The following is a 12,813-nucleotide window of genomic DNA, read 5'->3' on the forward strand; positions in this document are numbered from 1 at the left end:
TGGGGAAAATGCCACTATAGTTCTAATTTATTTGGTTAATAAAGTATCCTGGGGAATGAGTGATACTTGTAACAGCCTATGTTGGGAGAATGGAAAGGAAGTCTGGTAGATGTGCAGAATCAAGATTGGCACTTGCTTCTGCATACCGGGATGTTCTGTAATGTGTTCTGTTGTGTAATGAATCAGGCCCTGAATTGTTAGATACAAATAGTACTTGAGAGGGGATGGCAACAAGGGGGAGGATAATTTTTTTTTTTTAATGAATCTCCAGATTTTCAATCAGAAATTTAGTTCCTCCANCGGACATGTCCGGGAAAATCCGGACGTATGGTAACCCTAGTTTACCTAACTTGGGAATACAGGCGCCGGCTTCCTGCAGGCCCCGGGTGCTCAACCCCTCCCCACTCCGCTCCGACCCTGCCCCCACTCACCCTCTTCTCCCAAGCACCCTGCCCCACCTCTTCCCACCCACTTCCGCCCCCTCCTCCGAGCGTGCCCTGTCCCCGCTCCTCCCCCTTTTCCCCCAGCATCTCCTGCATGCCGCAAAACAGCTGATTGAGACAGGTGGGAGGCGCTGGGAGGGAGGGGGGGGAGTTGATCAGCGGGGCTGCTGGCGGACGAGAGGCACTGGAGGATGGGGGGAGCTGGTGGAGTCAGCACCTATGCTTGGGAAGCACACTCCCCACTGCTGTGTACCCCTCCTGCACAGACCCACCTCTTAATATGCAGCAGCATGTGTACTCCTCTATGAAAGCCTCCTTCCCTCCAGAGGGAACCATTGCTCTACTTCCTGCTGTCCTGCTGGGATAGCTAATAGCAGTTGTCGCACAGTCTTTCCATAGAGGGTCAGGCATACGCCTGTCTCTGTCATGTGTCATTTGAGGTTCAGCTTCATCAATGAAAAGGTTATCAGCAGACAGATGTTACACATTTCACTTTTCCCTAAACAAGCTTTGCTGTTTGGGCTGCCCTTGAATTTATCAGTATCTCTTCACATCAAGCAAGGTTAAGTTGTTTACTCATTGAGAGAGATTTCTATTCTGTGGTTCAGCTTGGTGTGAAGCTTATGCACTAGCTTTAATTCTTGCAGGAGACAGTCCCCATTTGATAGAGTTAACATCATGCCAGAAAAAAACCCAACAGTTTTCTCCGGTGCAATCTGCAGCAACTCCGAATTTTAACAGGATTACTGTGTACTGGTGGATGGGAATGCAGGAGATGAATAACAAGCATAGAGAAGTTAACAACTTTTGTGGGTGGGATGGTGAACATGCAGAATTTTTTAAGGCATCTCCCAAAGCAAAAACAAGTGGCCTTAAGCCAAAATCCGAAACACTCTGCTGTGTCCAAAGGTCAGCCCGAGGGAGGCAAAACTATTGCCTACACAAGAAGTTATTTGTAATTAATGAGGAATGGTTTCTTTTCTTTTTTTTAAGAGTAGTTACCTGCACAAACTTTCCCTGTAGTGCTAGTGTTGTCCTGTTTGTGAGGAATTAAGGGTACATTTGGGATTGCAGTAAATCTTGACCCGTCCAGAGCCCAGCAGTGTGGCTCTGATGATCTGGAGGAAGGGGCTCCGTGCAGAGAGAGATTTGGGGATGGGACAGAGACGTACATGGGCAGGAGTTCAGGCCAGGACTGGCAGACCAATTAATCCCACCATGAGAAGGCAGAGGTTGCTAGTGCTGACATCTCAGATTCATGACATTTACCCTCCCATCTGTTACCAGATTTGCCCGTTACTTTGGGGTATGCTCATTTATTAGGGTTACTGTTCTTGGGGGTGGAGGGTGTTCTGTAATTCTATCAATGTACTGCTTGTGTCACATGTGTTTTCATACGGAGCTCTACTTCTGCACGTTCCCTCACAATAGAGCTATCCTGCAAGACCTAGGTTCCCCAGGGTCTTCCAGCCCCAGAATTGGACAGACACACACACACACCGTGTCTGAGAGACCAGGTTAATCAGCACTCCCAAGCTGACCCTTTATATGCCCTTGGACTCAGCAGGCTGGGTCGAGCAGCACTTCCAAGCTGCCACCCTCCTATGCCCCAGGTTCAGCATGTCCCTTTCCCCACTTTCATGTTACAATTGTTCTGGTAGTAACCCAAACCCCAGAGGATTTTTGGGCGCTGCAGGAATCTTTAGCTTAGACACGAGGAGCGTTGCTGCAGAGCAAATGAGGAAGCCAAAAAACACCCATGAGGGGAAGAGAGAGAGAGAGAGAAGCAACCAGCTTAACCATGAATATTATTGCCAAGTAATAACCATAGGGGAACCAAACAAACAAAACAGTTATAATATTAAATCTAACTTAAATTTGATTATAAAAGTCAGGTTTAGAAAACCATGACTGATCACACAAGTAAGGGTCAGAAGACTATACCTAGAGAGAGAGAGAGAGAGATGGGTTCTCATCACTCCATGAAGCTTGAATCGATCGGGGGTCCCAGGTGGTGGTGGTAGCTGAGGGTCCGGAGTGCTGGAGACAGGCAGAGCTCCCAGCACGATCAGTCAGGAGAAGATGAAGTCGCAATGGACCTGATGCAGAGTTTGGATCCAGGCATCAGAGCACTTACTTGAACATGGGTAGGGGTTTTTGTAGGGAAAGAATAATGGTTCAAGGGAGAACACTAGATTTGTTTGTGGGTAAACTGATGACTCAGGGAGTATACCAAAATTGTTTTGTTCAGGCTAGACAATAGCAACTGATCATTCCTATGGGCGGTGTTCCTTTGAGGAAGCTTACAATGCAATTGGATACCAATAAAGGATTTATCACTGGAATTGGTCTGATAACTACTGAGCTGGGTGTGTGCGGGCGTGGGTTCATTAACATCTGGAGCAGAGATCCCCCATTATGCAGTGCTTCTCTGCTTTTCTGGTACCAGAGTTCAGTGTGGTTCTTGCCTTGGAATCTCTGTTCTCCATTCTGTATGCTAATGGGGATGCCTCCCTGTCCTATCTTAGATGCAAATGAGGCTAGGCGAGTTTGCTTAATCCTGTCACCCTGGTCTGGAGGGGTTTAGGTGTGTCTCTTCCTATCTTTTCATTGCTTTTTGTAAGTCTTTCTTCTGATCTGCTTTGGTTCAAGCAGAGGCTGGGAAGCGGGAGGTCTTTCGTGAGTCAGACAGGCTGAGTACTGCACCCTGGTTCACCAAGAACATAGAGCTGCTAGGTAACACATCTCCATCAGCTTTCACTGTATAGCTCTTGGATTTCAGTTCCTAACCAGCCCTAGGTAGCCCAGGGTGTAGAACTGTGACTTGAGGCAGCAAGATGATATTCCCCTCAGGCAGACGAGGTCTTACAAGAGAAGTGGGGAACTGTTGTCCAGCACAAGGTAGTTTTTCCCCACGTCATACAGGCAGTGTTGGGTTTGCTATGCCAATGTAAAAATCAGTAGCTGAGCCTCTGACTCTGGACTCTGTGGCAGACTCTGTGTGTGTGTGTGTGTGTGTGTGTGTGTGTGTGTGTGTGTGTGTGTGTGTGTGTGTGTGTGTGTGTGTGTGTGTGTGTGTGTGTAAATTTTCACTAAACTGCAGTTCGGTACCAACAAACCCACAAATCCTCACTGAAAATAAATGAGTGGCGTGATGGGGGGAAGTTCATTGAACAATAATCTAATGAGTCCTGCTGCCGTGCCAAGGTGGGGCCATTATGGGCAATGCCATTCTCCTTGTGTGCTGATGGGAGAGCACTATGTCACTTTGTGGTTCCTCCACTGGTACTCAGCCTGGCCCTGGCACACGACTAGGATATGAGCAAATGGCCAGCGGTGCAGGTGCTCCTCTCCGTTGCCAGCGCTCACTCATCTGCATGCCTCCCCAGTTCATGCTGAACCTCCTGAGTCAGGTTCTTCTGTTCATTTCTTTGATGCAGTATCCTGGGTTCTTCTTATTGTTGTTATGTTACTTTTTTCATATATTCACTAAAAACGGTAGTACCGGATAATCGGCACTGTGTCTTCCAGCCATTCATCTGGGTGAAAGAGGTTCTAAACCCCTAGTAACCTTACTGAATTAAAGGGAGTTGCTCCAATTTTACACTGGTGTAACTGAAAACAGAATTTAGGCCAGAAAGAGTGTAAAAAAAAATGTAGTGAGATCAGATTTAAGTAGGGTTGCTGCTATTTGTGTGTTATGTTGCAGGGCAAATAACCACAATACTATGGTGTTGTGTTATAATGTTGTCATGTTGCTAGGTTATAAGTAGTATGGACTAGAGAAAGAAGCATTCCTTTTTTTCCTCCCTTTACCTATTCGGATTGGTGTGTTGTAATTGTGCAATGGAAATCCTAGCCTAAAATCTGGTTTTACAAGCATAATTGTCCCTCAGAGTTTGTGTGTGATACATATATTGGCTTGTAGCAGTGGCATTATATAAATGACCCCAATACCAACACTGTAAAGAGGGGTGGGGGGAACTTTAGGAAAGAATAAAATGATTCACTAGGATTTTTTCCCCTCCTATGGACACCTGAACAATGAATCCGTTTTTATTTGGAAAGCCTCAAGATATCAAAGGATTTACAAGTCACGGTGTTACAGACCAAGGAGTTTGAACAGCTCTAAAGAACTCAGTCTGACGCATAGTGTCTTGCCAAAAGGCCCTCTTTTCATTACTTTTTCTAGCATTGTGTGAGGCAGAGTCTACAGATGAAATGTCTGGCAGAAATATTCTGTGGTTGCATTGATCATGAATATAAGAACAGCCATACTGGGTCAGACCAAGGGTCCATCTAGCCCAGTATACTATCATCCGACAGTGACCAATGCCAGGTGCTTCAGAGAAAATGAACAGAACAGGGCACTTATTGAGTGATCCATCCCGTCATTCACTCCCAGCTTCTGGCAATCAGAGGCTAGGGATACCCAGAGCATGGGTTTGCATACCTGACCATCTTGGCTAATAACCACTGATGGATTAACCTTAATGAACTTATCTTATTCTTTTTGAAGCCAGTTGTAGTTTTGGCCTTCACATCATCCCCTGGCAATGAGTTCCACAGATTGACTGTGTGTTTTGTGAAGAAGTACTTCCTTTTATTTGTTTTAAACCTGCTGCCTATTAATTCATTAGGTCACCCCTAGTTCTTATGTTATATGAAGGAGTAAATATCACTTTTTCTCCACCCCATTCACGATTTTATAGACCTCTGTCATGTCCCCTCTTAGTCGTTTCTTTTCTAAAATGAAAAATCCCAGTCTTTCTAATCTCTCCTCATACAGAAACTCTTCCATACCCTTAATCATTTTTGTTGCCCTTCTCTGTACCTTTTCCAATTCTTATATATATATATTTTGAGGTGGGGTGACCAGAACTGCACACAGTATTCAAGATGTGGGTGTACCATGGATTTATATAGTGGCATTATGATATTTTCTGTCTTCTTATCTATCCTTTTCCTAATGGTTCCTAACATTGTTAGCTTTTTTGGCTGCCACTGCACATTGAGCAGAGAGCTATCCACAGTGACTCCAGGATCTCTTTTTTGAGTGGTAACAGCAAATTTAGATCCCATCATTTTGTATGTATAGTTAGGATTATGTTTTCCAATGTGGATTAATTTGCATTTATCAACATTGAATTTCATCTGCCCAGTCACCCAGTTTTGTGAGATCTATTGGTAACTCTTCGCAGTCTGCTTTGGACTTAACTATCTTGAGTAGTTTGTTTTGTCTGCAAATTTTGCCACCTCACTATTTATCCCTTTTACAGATCATTTATGAATATGCTGAACAGCATTGGTCCCAGTACACATCCCTGGAGGACCCCATTATTTACTTCCTTCCATTCTGAAAACTGACCATTTATTCCTACCCTTTGTTTCCTGTGTTTTAACCAGTTACTTATCCAGGAGGGGACCTTCCCTCTTATCCTATGACTGCTTACTCATAAGAGGACATTCCGTCTTATCCCATGACTGCTTATATCGTGTACTTAAATCAGTTTGCCTACAATTTGTTAAGGGCATAAGGGGAACTTTCTGCTAATTCCTGGCCTTGGATCACTAATCCCCATATCTACACGGCATGTTAGTCTGCTCTGTTTGCACACACGTTTATTTATTTATTTATTTATTTTATTCCTTATTCATTATAGTGTTCTAGTAGAATTGTTTACATCTTCGAGGGTGTAATTCCTGCTGCCCCTAATGTGGAGCTGTACCTTAAAGTCACAACTGAGCCTTGTATTTTGCACAGAATAATGTGTGTGTGTGTGTGTGTGTGTGTGTGTACACATAAATGTAGAATAACAACAATTCCATTCAAATCACAGCAGCAGAAAAGCTCTCTATTCAAATAATAATAATAATGAATTTATGATTTTATTAATTGCATGGAGTTTTCTGCTGCTGTGACTTGAATGGAGTTGTTGTTGTTTAACATTTATATTGTGGTAGCACCTAAAGGCCACAGTCAGGTTGGTCCTCATTGTGCTAGGCCCTGTACAGACATAAAACAAATGACAACAGTCCCCACAGCCTCAGGAAAGTAAAGCCTAGGAGTGCCAGCTTTCAAAGAAAAATACTCTTGCCACATTAAGAAAAAATATTGCCACTGAGAGGTCATTTCTTCTTCCCCTGATGAGTTTAGTGGCTACTTAAGTGTGTTTATTTTATAATGCTGTAATTCTAGTTTTAACTGTGATTTTCAATAGATTTCTTCTTCTATGTTAATTAAAAACCAGATAATTATGAGCCTGGTATTGCAGTTCTTAAAATGCATGAGAAGCCCCTTTGAAGCCCACTGGCTGTCCGGGTAAGTAAGAGGCTCTTTGCATTTGTAAGGATTGGAGCATCAGGCCCATATCCTCTTGCTCTTTGAAGTACAGCAGAGCAAATTCTGTTCTATTTAAGGCTTATAATAATGGTAAATTCTTTATATTTCATTCAGTCATCAATGTTTATAGCTTTCAAAGCAGCACAACCAAATGATATCTATATCAGCTAATATATATACATCTCATCATGCTACATAAACTATAGTAGCATCAGGGATATCTGGATCAATAAGACACTCTACGTTGTCAAAAAAGTATCCAACAGGCTTAATGAACTGGAATCCTCACACCCCAGTACCCCTCGTACTGGCTTCAGACACCCCCCGTATCTCCCAGAAGAACACACAGTTTCACTTTCTGTTTCCTCCAGTCACCCTCAAACCAGTCCAACCTGCAGTGTGGAACTTCTAAGGCTACATCTACACTACAGGGGGGAGTCGATTTAAGATACGCAAATTCAGCTACGTGAATAGCGTAGCTGAATTCAACGTATTGCAGCCGACTTACCCCGCTGTGAGGACGGCGGCAAAATCGACCTCTGCGGCTTCCCGTCGACGGAGCTTACTCCCACCTCCGCTGGTGGAGTAAGAGCATCGATTCGGGGATTGATGGGACGCGATAAATCGATCCCCGAGAGGTCGATTTCTACCCGCCGATTCAGGCGGGTAGTGTAGACCCAGCCTAAGAGCCGGATTCTGAACTCATACGTCTATGCACACAGCCCCACTGATTTCAATAGAAAATTGCTACTGCATGAGATGGGGTGGCAAAATCTGGCTGTAACATTCAAAAGGTGAAATCCTGGCCCCATTGACAAATGGGCCCTATTTACCCCTGGCAAAATGCCTATTGACTTCAGGGAAGCCTAGTTGTGCAGTCTAGAGGCTGTAAGCCAGAGACACTGAACAAATGCTCTTTCACTTAGTTTATCTGTTGCTGAATTCACTCTGCCTCTGGTGCATGTGACATAAATGGTAGAACAGGGAAAGGTCACTCTGCCTGACGTGCCTGTCTCTTCTCAGTTCATCTTAATCCCACCTTCCTCCTTTATTCCCGTGGCGTCAGTCCCATGCTCGTGCAGGAACAAGGGTAAATGCTTCTTATGGTCATCTGTACCCTTATTTTATCTACTGTAGAAACTTAGATCATGCCAGCTTCAGGTCTTCTCTCGTGCCTGTGCATACACATGGTGAAACGGTAGCCAAGTGACGTGAAATTATACCTGCTTACAGTGGAAAATTGAAAGCCTGAGATTTCCCTTTTTAGTGACCCCCTCCACTTCCACACAGGCCTGCACCGGTATACCTGGGTTTCTCTTTGCACTGACATCTCGGATACATTTACAGTTTTCATTTTACATGAGGAAAATAATAATGCTCTATGAGGCACCTCGCTAATCCCTGCCTTAGTCTGAGGAGGGCTCCAACAGCCACAGGCAACACAAGCGTTCCCCTCTTAGGCCATGCAGGCTTGGCTGTCTCTCTGCAGGTAAGCAATAGGTACACTCCAACCTCCCCCTGCACCCCAAGCATTCTGAGCATGCCCTGGAGTGTTTGGCCCCTCTTCCACTGGACACTCAGAGAATTTGCAGATCCACTACTTCCAAAGGACCAGTACACACCAGTTTACCAGTTACTCCTCAGGATCACCACTCTGCTCATCACACAGCACATAGATACATTTACCGTAAAAAGAAGAATTTTGTTTAAAAAAGAAGCAAGATTTGAGAAGAAGCAAGTAGAATTAATGGAAACAAATGGTTACATATATAAAATAAAATTATAACATGTTTTCTAGAGCCTAAACTTGCTTAGATAGTTATTGTCATATCACATAGAGCAAAAGCTTACCCAAAATCCTTCCAGTGTATTACAGCCAGACTTGGCTGTGGTCTCACGTTCATGAGATAAGTCACTGTCCCCTTGCCTACTCAGTGGAAAGATCCCATCTCTTTGCAATCCCAGATATACATAACAGTGCTTTGATCTTATTATTTGTAAACAGGACACCCTCTACTCATTGTTCTTTCCTGTGACCTCCTTCTCTTGTTGACCTTACAGTCTTTTAATTTTTATCTGGCTCCACATGCAGATAGGTTTACATTGTGGGACACAAAATGCACACTATACAGTTGACCAGACACAGAGAGCATGTCCTATCCCCTGCCTGACCAGAATCTCTCCACAGCATGTTACCTCCTGGTGACCTACTTTTAACTTCAAGGCTTTAAGAACTTAATTTCCAGTGTAGATACCTAACTTCATAAATATTACTGATACGTACGTTTCATAATGACTAGCATGACCAGTGCGTTCCTGGTTCTTGGTAAAGACCTCACATGCCACCTTTGCCATGCTACTATGTAGACATCAGACCCAGAGGATCCCTGTAAACCCCTGCGCCCTCTGCCAGTTGGCACCAAGAAGTTCCTGGGTCACCCGGAGGATGGTAGGAATTGTCTCCTGTGTACCTGTTGGAACAGGACCTCTCCATTGCTCCTCTACTGTCAATTTCATACCAGCCCCAGCACCTGCAGCTGCATCACCACCAATGGTCCTGAGATTTTGGACAGTGTTCTGACAGTTTAAGAAATTCCCCAAAAGTGAGAGTCACAGGCCAAAAGCCTGAAACTGGGTAGATATGAGTGCAACTATTATGATCCTTTTCATAAACCTATTCATAACCAATTTCCAGAGACATCTATAATTCTCTCTCATAAATCTGAGAATCTCTATTAGATCACCTCAGAGTTATCTTATGCAGTGTTGTTGTAGCTGTGTTGGTCCCAGGATATTAGAGAGACAGGGTAGGTGAGGTAATAACTTTTATTGGACCAACTTCTGTTGGTGAGAGAGACAAGCTTTCTAGCCACACAGAGCTCTTCTTCAGGTCATTATGAAATGACCTTCAGGGCCTGAAGAAGAGCTCTGTGTAAGCTCAAAAGCTAGTCTCTCTCAGCAACAGAAGTTGGTCTAATAAAAGATATTAGCTCACCCACCTTGTGTCTCAGAGATATATTGTTGTTATTCAGAACAGACAGGAGTGTCTGTAATATAAATTCATGGAGGTTAAGTCCATTAATGCCTATTAGCCAGGATGGGTAAGGAATGGTGTCCCTAGCCTCTGTTTGTCAGAGGATGGAGATGGATGGCAGGAGAGAGATCACTTGATCATTACCTGTTAGTAGGGTGACCAGACAGCAAGTGTGAAAAATTGGGACAGGGGATCGGGGGTAATAGGAGCCTATATAAGAAAAAGCCCCAAATATTGGGACTGTCCCTATAAAATTGGAACATCTGGTCACCCTACCTGTTAGGTTCACTCCTTTTGGGGCACCTGGCATTGGCCACTGTCAGTAGACAGGATACTGGGCTGAATGGACCTTTGGTCTGAGCCAGTATGGCCATTCTTATGTAACAATCAGGGTTCAGTCACGTAAAGGGGAGAACAGAAGGTTTAACCCCCCCAAATAAGCAGCTAAATCGATTGTATCCAATGCTATTGTACTATAAAATATATTGAGTAAGGTCTTTTATGAAACCATATATTGTTCTGAACTTGATGTCGCTATCAGATATGTATACAGACTATGGTTATAAATGTATGTATTTGTGTATATAGAAAACTGTACTCCTAATCTGTGGGGCAGCTTCAGATCCACCTCACAGCAGGGTGGTGAAGCAGTCAAGAAGGGAGAAGCATCTCCCAAGCCAGATGTTTACACACAGCCAACTTCAAGTACCCCTCCATTATCCAGCCCAGGAAATGACAATGAGGGACCATTAGAGTTAATGTGAAAACATTGAATCAGCTGAGAATTTTCTCACATTTCATACCTATAGTGACTGAAGAAAAATACTGCAACCCCTTTTAAAATGGAAGGGGTTGGAAGTGAAATCCATCCAGAAACTGAGGGACAGCCTCTAGGCGGGAGGCTGGGTGTGAACATTGGTTCCTTCCATCCACCCCCGCACCGCCCCGCGATAGACAGGAGGTATGCTTGCTGGGAAACTGTGCAAATACAATAGTTAACTTGTATTAGAAAAAAATATTTTATCTACTATGGAAGTGTAAAGTCCGAGGATGCGACTTTATATTTAGTTTCTGTGTAATTTGTATGTGTTTGCTTCCCCATATTATTTCATATGTGAATCAGTGGGTTTTCTGTTAAATAAACTTTTGTTTTTTATTCCAAGCAGGTTTCTGGTGTGTAAATTGTGGGGAGTGTGGGGAGAACAAAGTGACATGATAACTGGGGGGCTGGTTTCTCATAGACTCATAGACTCATAGACTTTAAGGTCAGAAGGGACCATTATGATCATCTGGTCTGACCCCCTGCATGCTGCAGGCCACAAAACCGTCCCTACCCCTTCCCTTGACTCTGCTGTTGAAGTCCCCAATCCTGTGTTTTAGTGACTTCAATTGGCAGAGACCCTCCTGCTAGTGATCCCTGCCCCATGCTGCGGAGGAAGGCGAAAAACCTCCAGAGGCTCAGCCAATCTACCCTGGAGGAAAATTCCTTCCCGACCCCAAATATGGCGATCAGTAAGACCCCGAGCATGTAGGCAAGAGTCTCTAGCCTGACCCCTGTCAGCCATTATACTATTTACCTACCATTGCTTGGTATTCCTTGGCTATTATGTTTTACCATTAAACCATTCCCTCCATAAACTTATCTAACTTAATCTTAAAACCAGACAGGTCCATCGCCCCCACCGTTTCCCTCGGAAGGCCGTTCCAATATTTCACCCCTCTGACGGTCAGAAACCTTTGTCTAATTTCAAGCCTGAACTTCCCCACGGCCAGTTTGTATCCATTCGTTCTCGTGTCCACATTAGTACTAAGCTGGAATAATTCCTCTCCCTCCCTTGTATTTATCCCTCTGATATATTTAAAGATAGCAATCATATCCCCCCTCAGCCTTCGTTTTGTCAGACTAAACAACCCAAGCTCCTCTAGTCTCCTTTCATACGACAGGTTTTCCATGCCTCTGATCATCCTAGTCGCCCTTCTCTGCACCCGTTCCAGTTTGAGTTCATCTTTTTTAAACATGGGAGACCAGAACTGCACACAGTACTCCAAATGAGGTCTCACCAGCGCCTTATACAACGGAAGCAGGACCTCCTTATCCCTACTAGATATACCTCGCCTAATGTATCCCAAGACCACATTGGCTTTTTTCACCGCCACGTCACATTGTCGACTCATAGTCATCCTGCGGTTTCACGCCATCAGGGGCGACGAACCAGAGGGGAACTGTCCGAGTGTCTGGTAGTTAAGAACTCGGATAGCACAGATATAGGGAGACTTGGGACTAGAAAGGCTGTTGGCGTCACCCTCCAAGGGGTAACTTGACTGGTGGAAGCCAGAGTGAGACCTTGTGCTTGTGGGCAGGATACTGGTATCAGGGATCTGAGCCATAGCAACACAGAATTAAGACATCTTATGGTTACAGGGCAGGCGGTGACAGAACCCCTTACAGGTAGGGGTGATTTCAAAAACATCACAGTGGCTTCATAGCAAAAATTTTGGCAACATAAAAATATAAATCCCTTTCCTCCCCAAGTAACAGGTGTTCCATATGTAATTACTTCAAGAAAATCCATCTTTTCCCTCCTTTTATACTTAATTCCTGCATGAATTCTATCAATTGCTGTCCCCAAGAACTAATATTTTTCCTGTGTTGTAACAATATTTTTCTTTTGGTTCCTGTTTATACTTCCTAACCTTTCCGGTCCAAATTCCCCATTTGGATGTGTGTGCGCGTCACCTGTCCAAGTCAGTGGGAGTCATGCATGGACATATGAGTGCAGAATTCATCATTGAGAGATTTTGTCCAAAATTAAACCATACTATTTTTGAGCATCCTTGTCGATATATTTATCCTGGGGAGCAGACATCCAGTATGTATTGACATTAACTGCAGTTTAAAAAAAATGAAGTATGAGCTGTCCTAACAGATTTAATTCCTTTGCTAGTACTTCCTATCTTTTACAGTCTATTTTTCCTATTGATCTCAAGGAGAA

The 12,813-nt window shown here is 44.0% G+C and overlaps 1 protein-coding gene across 5 annotated transcripts in view; it reads left to right on the top strand.

The window, feature by feature from the left end:
* FAM13A (family with sequence similarity 13 member A) overlaps positions 1 to 12,813 on the top strand; it is a 207,092-nt gene that overhangs the window by 80,952 nt on the left and 113,327 nt on the right. The gene's annotated exons all lie outside the window — the stretch shown is intronic.

The sequence above is a fragment of the Trachemys scripta genome, chromosome 5 (assembly GCF_013100865.1).
Source record: "Trachemys scripta elegans isolate TJP31775 chromosome 5, CAS_Tse_1.0, whole genome shotgun sequence".
Lineage (NCBI taxonomy): Eukaryota > Metazoa > Chordata > Testudines > Emydidae > Trachemys > Trachemys scripta.